Source organism: Odocoileus virginianus, unplaced genomic scaffold (assembly GCF_023699985.2).
Source record: "Odocoileus virginianus isolate 20LAN1187 ecotype Illinois unplaced genomic scaffold, Ovbor_1.2 Unplaced_Scaffold_16, whole genome shotgun sequence".
Taxonomy (NCBI): Eukaryota; Metazoa; Chordata; class Mammalia; order Artiodactyla; family Cervidae; genus Odocoileus; species Odocoileus virginianus.
In genome coordinates, this window is record NW_027224278.1 from 348,777 (window position 1) to 360,384 (window position 11,608).

The window sequence follows — 11,608 nt, forward strand, 5'->3', positions numbered from 1 at the left end:
GTCGCTAAGTTGTGTCTCTGACTCTTTGCAACCCCATGGACTGTAGCCCACCAGGCTCCTCTGTCCATGGGGTTCTCCAGGCAAGAATACTGGAGTGAGTTGCCATGCCCTCCTCCAGGGAATCTTCCCGACCCAGGGATCAAACTCACATCTCTTATGTCTGCTGCACTGGCAGGTGGATTCTTTACCACTGTGCCACCTGGGAAGCCCTTTGTTATAATTATAAAATCCTCCACATCTGTTACAATCTGCCCCCACTCACAAGACATCTAGCCTAAATCATTATGGTAATAGTGTAGAGTATCTACTTTGCTCTGCTGGCAAAGACTCCATTTTTTCTGTTCTCCAGAACAAGTATATGATATCACTTATATGAGAAATCTTAAAAAAAAAAAGAACTTATTTACAAAACAGAAACATACTTACATAGAAGACAAAATTATGGTTACCAAAGGGGAAAGAGAGGAGAATGAGAAGTATGAGATTAATAGATACATACTATCATATATGAGCTTACTAACTGCACAGGGAACTATATTCAATATCTTGCAATAACCTATAATGGAAAAGAATCCAAACCGAATAACATTGCAAAGTCTTTGAAAACAGAACTACATTAAGACCATGAACCATACAGGGCTGGTTACAACATGTGGCTGGGACCCAAATGAGTAGGGGGAAAAATAAACAGAGCCTTGGGGACCTGTGGGCATATAACAAAAGGGCTGAGATTTTTCTCATTGGTGTGCTAGAGGACAGGAGAAAGAAGGTGGGACTGGAAAGTATTCAAAGAAATAATGGCTGAAAATTTTCTGTGTGGCAAAAGACATAAATGTACAGATTGAAGAAGTTGAGTGAATCCTAAATAGATTAAGCCCAAAGAAATCCACATCAAGATACACCACCGTCAAACTTCTGAAAACTAAAGGCCTAGAAAAAAGTCTTGAAAGCAGCAAGAGAGAAACAATATCTTTCATGTATGGGGAAAACAGAGTTACATGAATTTCACATCAGAAACCACTGAGGTCAGAAGGAACTGGCATGACACTTCTCAGGTGGTGAAAGAAAAGAATCAGAATTAGTGGCTCAGACAGTAAAGAATCCACCTGCAATGCAGGAGACCTGGGTTCGATCACTGGTTGGGAAGATCCCCTGGAAGAGGGCATGGCAACCCACTCCAGTATTCTTGCCTGGAGAAACCCCATGGACCTATGAGCTGGACAGGCTACAGTCCATGGGGTTGCACAAAGTTTGGCACAACTGTGTTACTAAGCACAGCACAGCACATACATGGTGATCAAGTGAGATTTATTCCATGAATACAATGTTGGTTCAACACATGGAAATCAATTAATGTAATACACCATATTTATAGAATATGGAGAAGGCGCTCATGATCATCTCATAGATGTGGGGGGGCATTTGACAAAATCCAACACCTGTTGCATAAAAATGAATTCAACAAAATCCAGCATCTATTTCATAAAAATGAATTCAACAAAATAGGAATAGAAGGGAATTTCCTCAACCTGATAGAGAGCACCTAATGGAAAACTCACAGATAGCATCATACTTAATGGTAAAAGAGTAGATGGCTTCCCTCTAGCATCAGGAACAAGACAAGGATGTCTGTTGTTGTCACTTCTACACTTGATCTTAGCCAAATGGCCGAGAAGCAATGTTATTGTCACTTCTATTCAATATTGTATTCAAAGCTCTAGTCAGGGCAATTAGGCAGGAAAAATAAAGGGATCCAGACTAGAAAGGAATGAGGAAAACTATCTGTATTTGTAGATGACATGCTTTTTGTATATATAAAACAATAAAGAATCCACAAAAAAACCCACAACAACCTATTTATATATGCAATGAGCTCAGCAAAGTTGCAGAATCCAAGGCCAATGTGCAATAATCAATTATGCTTCTTTCTATATGCTAGCAATGAACAACTAAAAATGAGTTTAGGAAAGTAATTCATTTTACAGTATTGTCAAAAGTAATAAAATACTGAGAAATAAATTTAACAGAAAATGTGCAAGACTTGTACTCTAAGAACTGCAAAATGTTGCTGAAAGAAATGAAAGAGGCCCCAAGGAAATGTAAACCCATCCCATGTAAGTGGATTGAACATATAATATTGTTAAGATGGCCGTAATCCCACAGGCGATATACAGATTCAGTGCTATGCCTGTTAGAGTCTAACCTGGCTTATTTGTAAAAACTGAAAAGCTGGTCCTAAAATTCATATGGAAATGCAAGGAAGGAAGATAGCCAAAATAATCTTGAGAAAGAAGAACAAAGCTGGAGAACACACATTTCCTAATTTAAGAACTTCTAACAAGACTATAGCAATTCTAAAAAGTGTGGTGCTGGCATAATGGCAGTCATATAGGCCAATGTTTCAGGATTTCAAATCAAAAATAAATCCACGTGTCTGTAAATAGTTGGTTTTCAATGAGGGTGCCAAGATCATTCAGTAGAGGAATGACTAAACTCCTCAAAAAATGCTGGTGAGATGAGAGGATATCCATAAACAAAAGAATTAATTTGGACCCCTAATTTCACATCAAGTAAAAAAAAAAAATCAACACTAAATGGATCACAGACCAAAATGTAAAGGGCTGAAATTATAAAATGTTTGTAATAAAATGTGTAAATCTCCATGACTTTGAATTAGGCAATGGTTACTAAAATATGACAGCAAAAAACACAAGCACAAAAGAAAAAATAAATTGGACACTATCCAAATCAAAAACTTTTGTGCATCAAAGAAGTCTATCTAGAAATTGAGAATCATAATAGAAAGAGATTCATGTACCCCAATGTTTGCAGCACTATTTACAATAACTAGGACATGGAAGCAACCTAGATGTCCATCAGACAGATGAATGGATAAAGAAGTTGTGGTACATATATACAATGGAATATTACTCAGCCATTAAAAAACACATTTGAGTCAGTCCTAATGAGGTGGATGAACCTAGAGACTGTTACATAGTGAAGTAAATCAGAGAGAGAAAACTAAATATTGTATATTAATGCATGTGTATGGAATATAGAAAGATGGTACTGGTGAGCCTATTTGCAGGGCAGCAATAAAGATGCACCAGGACTAAGGGAAAGGAGCAGTGATCCTCAAAGGAGCCTGAGCCAGACCTGCCTTTGAGTGTCTGAGAGTCTCCAGAAGCATGAGTCAGCAGTGACCTGCTGCGGGGACAGAGGATCTCCATTTTTTCATTCAAAAAACTAAGATCGTTACCATCTTTCTAAAGTCCATATATATGTGTTAGTATACTGTAATGGTCTTTATCTTTCTGGCTTACTTCACTCTGTATAATGGGCTCCAGTTTCATCCATCTCATTAGAACTGATTCCAATGAATTCTTTTTAATGGCTGAATAATATTCCATGGTGTATATGTACCACAGCTTCCTCATCCATTCCTCTGCTGACGGGCATCTAGGTTGCTTCCATGTCCTGGCTATTATAAACAGTGCTGCGATGAACATTGGGGTGCATGTGTCTCTTTCAGATCTGGTTTCCTTGGTGTGTATGCCCAGAAGTGGGATTGCTGGGTCATATGGCAGTTCTATTTCCAGCTTTTTAAGGAATCTCCACACTGTTTTCCATAGTGGCTATACTAATTTGCATTCCCACCAACAGTGTAAGAGGGTTCCCTTTTCTCCACACCCTCTCCAGCATTTATTGCTTGTAGACTTTTGGATAGCAGCCATCCTGACTGGCGTATAATGGTACCTCATTGTGGTTTTGATTTGCATTTCTCTGATAATGAGTGATGTTGAGCATCTTTTCATGTGTTTGTTAGCCATCTGTATGTCTTCCTTGGAGAAATGTCTGTTGAGTTCTTTGGCCCATTTTTTGATTGGGTCATTTATTTTTCTGGAGTTGAGCTGGAGGAGTTGCTTGTATATTTTTGAGATTTGATAACCCTATATGCAAAACAGAAAAAGAGACTCAGATGTATAGAACAGACTTGTGGACTCTGGGAGAAGGCGAGGGTGGGATGTTTCAAGAGAACAGCATTGAAACATGTATATTACCTAGGGTGAAACAGATCACCAGCCCAGGTTGGGTGCATGAGACAAGTGCTCGGGCCTGGTGCACTGGGAAGACCCAGAGGGATCGGGTGGAGAGGGAGGTGGGAGGGGGGACCGGGATGGGGAATACATGTAAATCCATGGCTAATTCATTTCAATGTATGACAAAAACTACTGTAATGATGTAAAGTAATTAGCCTCCAACTAATAAAAATAAATGAAAAAAAAAAAACCACTAAGATCATGGCAGCCAGTCCCATCACTTCATGGCAAATAGATGGGGAAACAATGGAAACAGTTAGAGACTTTATTTTCTTGGGCTCCAAAATCAATGCAGATTGTGACTGCTATATTTCCATGGTGCAGCTATGAAATTAAAAGATTCTTGCTCCTTGGAAGAAAAGCTATGACAAACCTAGACAGCATATTAAAAAGCAGAGGCATTACTTTGCCTACAAAGGTCTGTATAGTCAAACTATGATTTTTCCAGTAGTCTCACATCCTGGACAGTAAAAAAGACTGAGTGCTGAAGAATTGATTCCTTTGAACTGTGGTGTTGGAGAAGACTCTTGAGAGTTCCTTGGACTGCAAAGAGATCCAACCAGTCAATCCTAAAGGAAATCAACCCTGAATATTCATTGGAAGGACTGATGCTGAAGCTGAAGCTCCAGTACTTTGGCCACCTGATGCAAAGAGCTGACTCATTGGAAAAGACCCTGATGCTGGGAAAGATTGAAGGCAGGAGAAGAAGGGGACAACAGAGGATGAGATGGTTGGATGGCATCACCGACTCAATGGACATGAGTTTGAGCAAACTCCAGGAGATGGTGAAGGACAGGGAAGCCTGTTGTGCTGCAGTTCATGGGGTTGCAAAGAGTGGACACCACTGAGCGACTGAACAACAACAAATGGAGATGCAGACATAGAGAACAGACTTGTGTACACAGTGGGGGAAGGGGAGGGTGGGATGAATTGAGAGAGTAGCATGAAACATATACATTACCACATGTAAAACAGATAGCCAGTGGAAATTTACTGTATGACACAGGGAGCTCAAATCTGGTGCTCTGTGACAACCTAGAGGGGTGAGATGGGGTGGGAGTGGGAAGGAGGAGTTTCAAGAGGGAGGGGACATATGTATACCTATGGCTAATTCATGTTGATGTATGGCAGAAACCAATACAACATTGTAAAGCAATTCTCTTCCAATTAAAAATAAAGGAAGAAAAATTATGATTAAGAACCAAGGCTAAATTTTGGTTATAAAGTAGATAGTGTGTAATATGTAATACCTCTATATACTGACAATGTAGATATAGAATAAACTGGGGGGAACGAGGGGAAATCAGGAGAGGGTATGAAAAATAGAAAAATCTGTTTTTAACATTTTTTTACCCAATGTTTAAACTTTTTACTTTGTATTGGGGTATAACCGAGTAACAATTGTGTGGTAGTTTCAGGTGAACAATAAAGGAACTCAGCCATACATATACATGTATCCATTCTCCCTCAAACTCCCCTCCCATCCAGGCTGCCACATGACACTGAGCAGAGTTCCCTGTGCTATACAGTAGGTCCTTGTTGGTTATCCATTTTAAATATAGCAGTGTGTACATGACCTTCCCAAAGTCCCTAACTATCCCTTCCCCTGGCAACCGTAAGTTCATTTTCTAAGTCTGTGAGTCTCTTTCTGTTTGTAAGTAAGTTCATTTGTATCATTTCTTTTTAGATCCCACCTATAAGGGATGTCATATATTTCTCCTTTCTGTCTGACTTAGAGATAAAAGAAATTGAAAGGACAATCCACACGATGGGAGAAACATTTGCAAATCCTATATCTGATAAGGGTGTACTTTCCAGAATGCATAAAGAACTGTAACCAGTTAACAACAAAAAGACAAGCAACCTAATTATATAAGCAAAGGACTTGAATAGGCATTCCTCCAAAGCAGATGTGCAAATGTCCAAGAAGCACAAGAAAAGATGCTCAACATATTTAGCCATTCAGTTCAGCTCAGTTGCTCAGTCATGTCCAACTCTTTGTGACCCCATGAACTGCAGCACACCAGGTCTCCCTGTCCATCACCAACTCCTGGAGTCCACCCAAACTCATGTCCATTGAGTCGGTGATGCCATCCAACCATCTCATCTTCTGTCATCCCCTTCTCCTCCTGCCCTCAATCTTTCCCAGCATCAGGGTCTTTTCCAATGAGTCAGCTCTTCACATCAGGTGTCCAAAGTATTGGAGTTTCAGCTTCAACATCAGTCCTTCCAGTGAACACCCAGAACTTATCTCCTTTAGGATGGACTGGTTGGATCTCCTTGCAGTCCACAGGACTCTCAAGAGTCTTCTCCAATACCACAGTTCAAAAGCATCAATTTTTCGGCACTCAGCTTTCTTTATAGTTCAACTCTCACATCCATACATGACCACTGGAAAAACCATAGCCTTGACTAGACGGACCTTTGTTGACAAAGTAATGTCTCTGCTTTTTAATATGCTGTCTAGGTTGGTCATAACTTTCCTTCTAAGAAGTAAGTGTCTTTTAATTTCATGGCTGCAATCACCATCTGCAGTGATTTTGGAGTCCATAAAAATAAAGTCAGCCACTGTTTCCCCATCTATTTGCCATGAAGTGATGGGACCAGATGCCATGATCTTAGTTTTCTGAATGTTGAGCTTTAAGCCAACTTTTTCACTCTCCTCTTTCACTTTCATCAAGAGGCTCTTTAGTTCTTCTTCATTTTCTGCCATAAGGGTGGTGTCATCTGCATATCTGAGGTTATTGATCTTTAGCCATTAGAGAAATGCAAATAAAAATCACCATGAGATACCACTTCACACCCACTACAATGGTTATTACAAGCAAAACAAACAAAAAATAACAAGTTTTGGAGAAGATGTGGACAAACTGGGACCTTCATTCACTGCTTGTTGGGAATGCAAAAATGGCAGACCCCTGTGGAAATCAGTGAGGTGGGCGGTTCCTCAATAAAAGAAACAGAATTATCATTGTGTTGTTCAGTCACACAGTCATGTCTGACTCTTTATGATCCCCATCAATTGCAACACAACAGGCCTCCCTGTCCCTCACCATCTCCTGAAGTTTGCCCAAGTTCATGTCCATTGCATTGGTGATGCCATCCAGCCATCTCATCCTCTGATGCCCTCTTCTCCTTCTGCCCTCAATCTTTCCCAGCATCAGGGACTTTTCAATGAGTTGACTGTCCCACCAGATGACCAAAATGCTGAAGCTTCAGCATAAGTTCTTTCAACAAGTATTCAGGATTGATTTCCTTAAGACTTACTGGTTTGATCTCCATGCTGTCCAAGGGACTTTCAGGAGTCTTCTCCAGCACCACAGTTCAAAGGCATCAATTCTTTGGTGTTCTGCCTTCTTTACAGTCCAACTCTCACAACCGTACATGACCACTGGGAAGACCATAGCCTTGACTATACAGACCTTTGTCAGCAAGTATGTCTCTGCTTTTCAACACACTGTCTAGGTTTGTCATAGTTTTTCTTCCAAGGAGCAAGCATCTTTTAATTTCATGGCTGCAGTCACCATCCACAGTGATTTTGGAGCCCAAGAAAGAGGAAATCTGTCACTACTTCCACATTTTCCCCTTCTATTTGCCATGAAGTGATGGGGCTGGATGCCGTGATCTTAATTTTTTGAATGTTGAGTTTTAAGCCAGCTTTTTCACTCTCTTCTTTCACCCTCAAGAGGCTCTTTAGTTCCTCTTCACTTTCTGACATTAGAGTGGTATCATCTGCATATCTGAAGTTGTTGATATTTCTCCCAGCAATCTTGATTCTAGCTTATGACTCATTCAGCTCAACATTTGGCATGAATATATTCTGCATATAAGATAAATAAGCAGGATGACAATATACAGCCTTGCCATACACCTTTCCGAATATGGAACTAGTATGTTGTTCCATGTCCCAGTCTAACTGTTGCTTCTTGACCTGCATACAGGTTTCTCAGGAGACAGGTGAGGTGGTCTGGTATTCCCATCTCTTTAAGAATTTTCCACAGTTTACTGTGATCCACACAGTCTGTGGTTTTCCTCTATTTATTTGCATTGTTCATTTAACAAGTCTTCCTTATCTCTCCATGCTATTCTCTGGAACTCTGCATTCAGTTGAGTATATCTTTCCCTTTCCCCTTTGCCTTTTGCTTCTCTTCTTTGCTCAGCTATTTGTAAAACCTCCTCAGACAACCACTTTGCCTTCTTGCATTTCTTTCTTGGGGATGAGTTTTGGTCACTGCCTCCTGTACAATGTTATGAACCCCTGTCCATAGTTCTTCAGGCACTCTGTCTACCAGATCTAATCACTTGAATCTATTCATCACCTCCACTGGGATTTGATTTAGGTTATACCTGAATGGCCTATTGATTTTCCCTACATTCTTCCTGTACATTCTTTCCCTACATTCTTCTTTCCCATTCTTTCCCTACATTCTTCTTTCCCATTCTTTCCCTACATTCTTCCCTTCCATTCTCCCTGTATGCCTGAATTTTGCAATAAAGAGCTCATGATCTGAGTCACAGTCAGCTCCAGGTCTTGTTTTTGCTGACTGTATAGAGCTTCTCCATCTTTGGCTGCAAAAATATAATCAATCTGATTTAGGTATTGACCATCTGATGATGTCCATATGTAGAGTTGTCTCTTGTGTTGTTGGAAGAGGGTGTTTGCTATGACCAGTGCATTCTCTTGGCAAAACTCTGTTAGCCTTTTCCCTGCTTCATCTTGTACTCCAAGGCCAAATTTGCCTGTTATTTTGGGTGTCACTTGACTTCTTATTTTTGCATTCCAGTCCTCTATAATGAAAAGAACATCTTTTTGGTGTTAGTTCTAGTAGGTGTTTTAGGTCTTCATAGAACTGTTCAACTTCAGCTTCTTTGGCATCAATGATTGGGACATAGACTTGGACTACTGTTATGTTGAATGGTTTGCTTGGAAGCAGACTGAAATCATTCTGTCATTTTTGAGATTGGACCCAAGAATTCCATTTTAGTCTCTTTTATTGACTATTAAACTATTCCATTTCTTCTAAGCAATTCTTGGCCACATAGTAGATATAATGGTATCTGAATTGACCTCCACTCTTTACCAGTAGCATATTGGACACCTTCCAACCTGGGGAGCTCGTCTTCCAGTGTCATATCTTTTTACCTTTTCCTGTAGTCCATGGAGTTCTTGAGGCAAGAATACTGGAGTGGGTTGTCATTTCCTTTACCGGTGGACCACAATATGTCAGAACTCTCCAATATGACTGATCCGTCTTCAGTGGGTCTGCATGGCGTGGCTCATAGCTTCATTGAGTTATGCAAGCCCTTCACCATGACAAGGCTGTGATCCATGAAGAGGGCAGGTAGCATGGCACTGGAGATGTCAATTTGCTCAAGCAATTAAACTACATAGGTACATCACCTGAAATTGAAATTACCACCTGGTCAAGCTAATGAAAACCCACTCTCATTCTCCAAGACCATCTGTTTTCTGCACGGGCCAAATAGGCTACTTTAATGGGGATGTGGAGAAAATCATCACTCCTGCATGTTTGTAGCCCTTGATGGTACTGCAAATCACTGAAATCCACTCAGGTATGTGCAACAATTTGGTTTACTATATTTCTAGATAGAGGCAATTCTAATTGCTTCCATGCCAAAATAGCCCTCACTCTGCAGGTCAGGGAGCAGATGAGTTGTGGACTCTGCCAGCTGCTGAATATGTCTATCCTATTTTGCATTCCAGAACTGTATAGATAAGCACAGGATTGGTTTGGGTTCACACTTGACCCAATGGAGATGGCCCTAAGCTAAAATTTCATTGATCCCTTGACCTAAAATAAGCTCCTACTATGACTGATGGACCATAATGACACTTGGGGCATCTTGGAATTAGTGTGAGATCAGAGCCAGTGTCCAATAGGCCCCAAAAGGTATTCTCCTAATTCAAAATCACACTCACTAAAAACCTCTAGGTCCCTTTCAGGAAGGCCAGGAAACAGACTAACAATATATACTTTGGGACAGTGTACCAAGGCATGATGGACACCTACTTCCGGATTTCAAAACTTACTCCAAAACTACAGCTATCAGAACTGTGTAGTACTAGCATAAGGATAGACACATAGATCAGTGGAATACAATTAAGAGTCTGGAAATAAACCCACAAGTGTATTCATGGGCATACATCCCAAAGAGTTGAAAACAGGCATTCACACAGAACCCCATAGAGGAATGTCCACCACAGTAGGCACAAGGGAGAAGTTACCCAAATGTCCGTCCACTGCTGAGCAGATACAAAACACATGTGGTCTAGCCATACAGTGGAATACTATTCAGCCAGGAAAAGGAAAGAAGTGCTGACTTGTGCCACCATGGGCATGGGCCCTATGCTCAGTGACAGCAGCCAGACACAGAAGGCCACCTATTTATTGTATGCCTCCACCTCTAGGAAGTCGACAGAACAGGCCAAGGGCTGTGGACAGGAACCTGATGAGTGCTTGCCTGAGGACTACGGGGGTGTGGTGGGGGAAACTGCAGGAGGGGGCAGTGGGGAGTGAGTGCCTGGCCTGTACAGGGGTTTCTCTTTGTGGTGGTGCCAGCATTCTAGACACAGTGGTGATGGTGGCCCAGCACCGCCAGTGTACACTTGGTGCCACTGGGTGGTCTGCTGCCTTCTCTGTACAAAGGTCTCCTCCTGTGGAAAGGGAGCGTTCTGACAAAGAGAGGGTCCAATGGGCAGGGTGAGCAGGGTCCTGCCAGCACCATGTCTTTGCAGGCCCAGGCCTGCGGGGGGGGGGGGGGGGGGGGGGCATGGGAAATCGGCAACCTCAGGGAGTCTGCCTGTCACAGACTGTGCACCCCGACCAATGAAGGGCCGGTCCGTGGTTGCAAAATAACACAATATTATAGAGTACTTTAAACTCTCAATTGTTGTCAAACTCTTTCTTCAGGCCTAATCCTTGACAACCACTGCTCTGGTCTCCATCTCTTAAAAAACTACCTTTCCCATGTGTCTTGTAAGTAGATTCATTAAGTCTGTCAACTTTTGGTGCTGGCTGCTATCACTAAACATATTGCTTTTGAGGTTTGTCAAGATTGTTGTGTGTATCAATAGTTATACTCTATTGTTGAGTAGTATTCTATTGTTTGGATGTACCACAGTTTGTTTAACCCTCAGCCTATTGGAGGACATTTTGGTTGTTTCTAGGTTTTTGGCAATGTTGAATAAAGCAGATATGAACATTCATGGATAAGTTTTTATATGAACATAGAGTTTTATTTCTCTAAGGTATATACCCAGGACTTGGCCAACTGGATCATACGAAAAGGTTCTTCATGTCTCTTCACAATTAGCCTCATTCTCATGCCCTAGGGGCAACAACTGTTCTTATGTCTTTCACCACATGTTGGTTTTGCCTGTTTTAGAACTTCAAGTAATGGAATCATATGTGTAAGTACTTTCAGTGATGCCTCTTTTGAAAGACACTGGAACCCTGTGTGCCCTGTTTCCAGCTTCCCGGATGTGG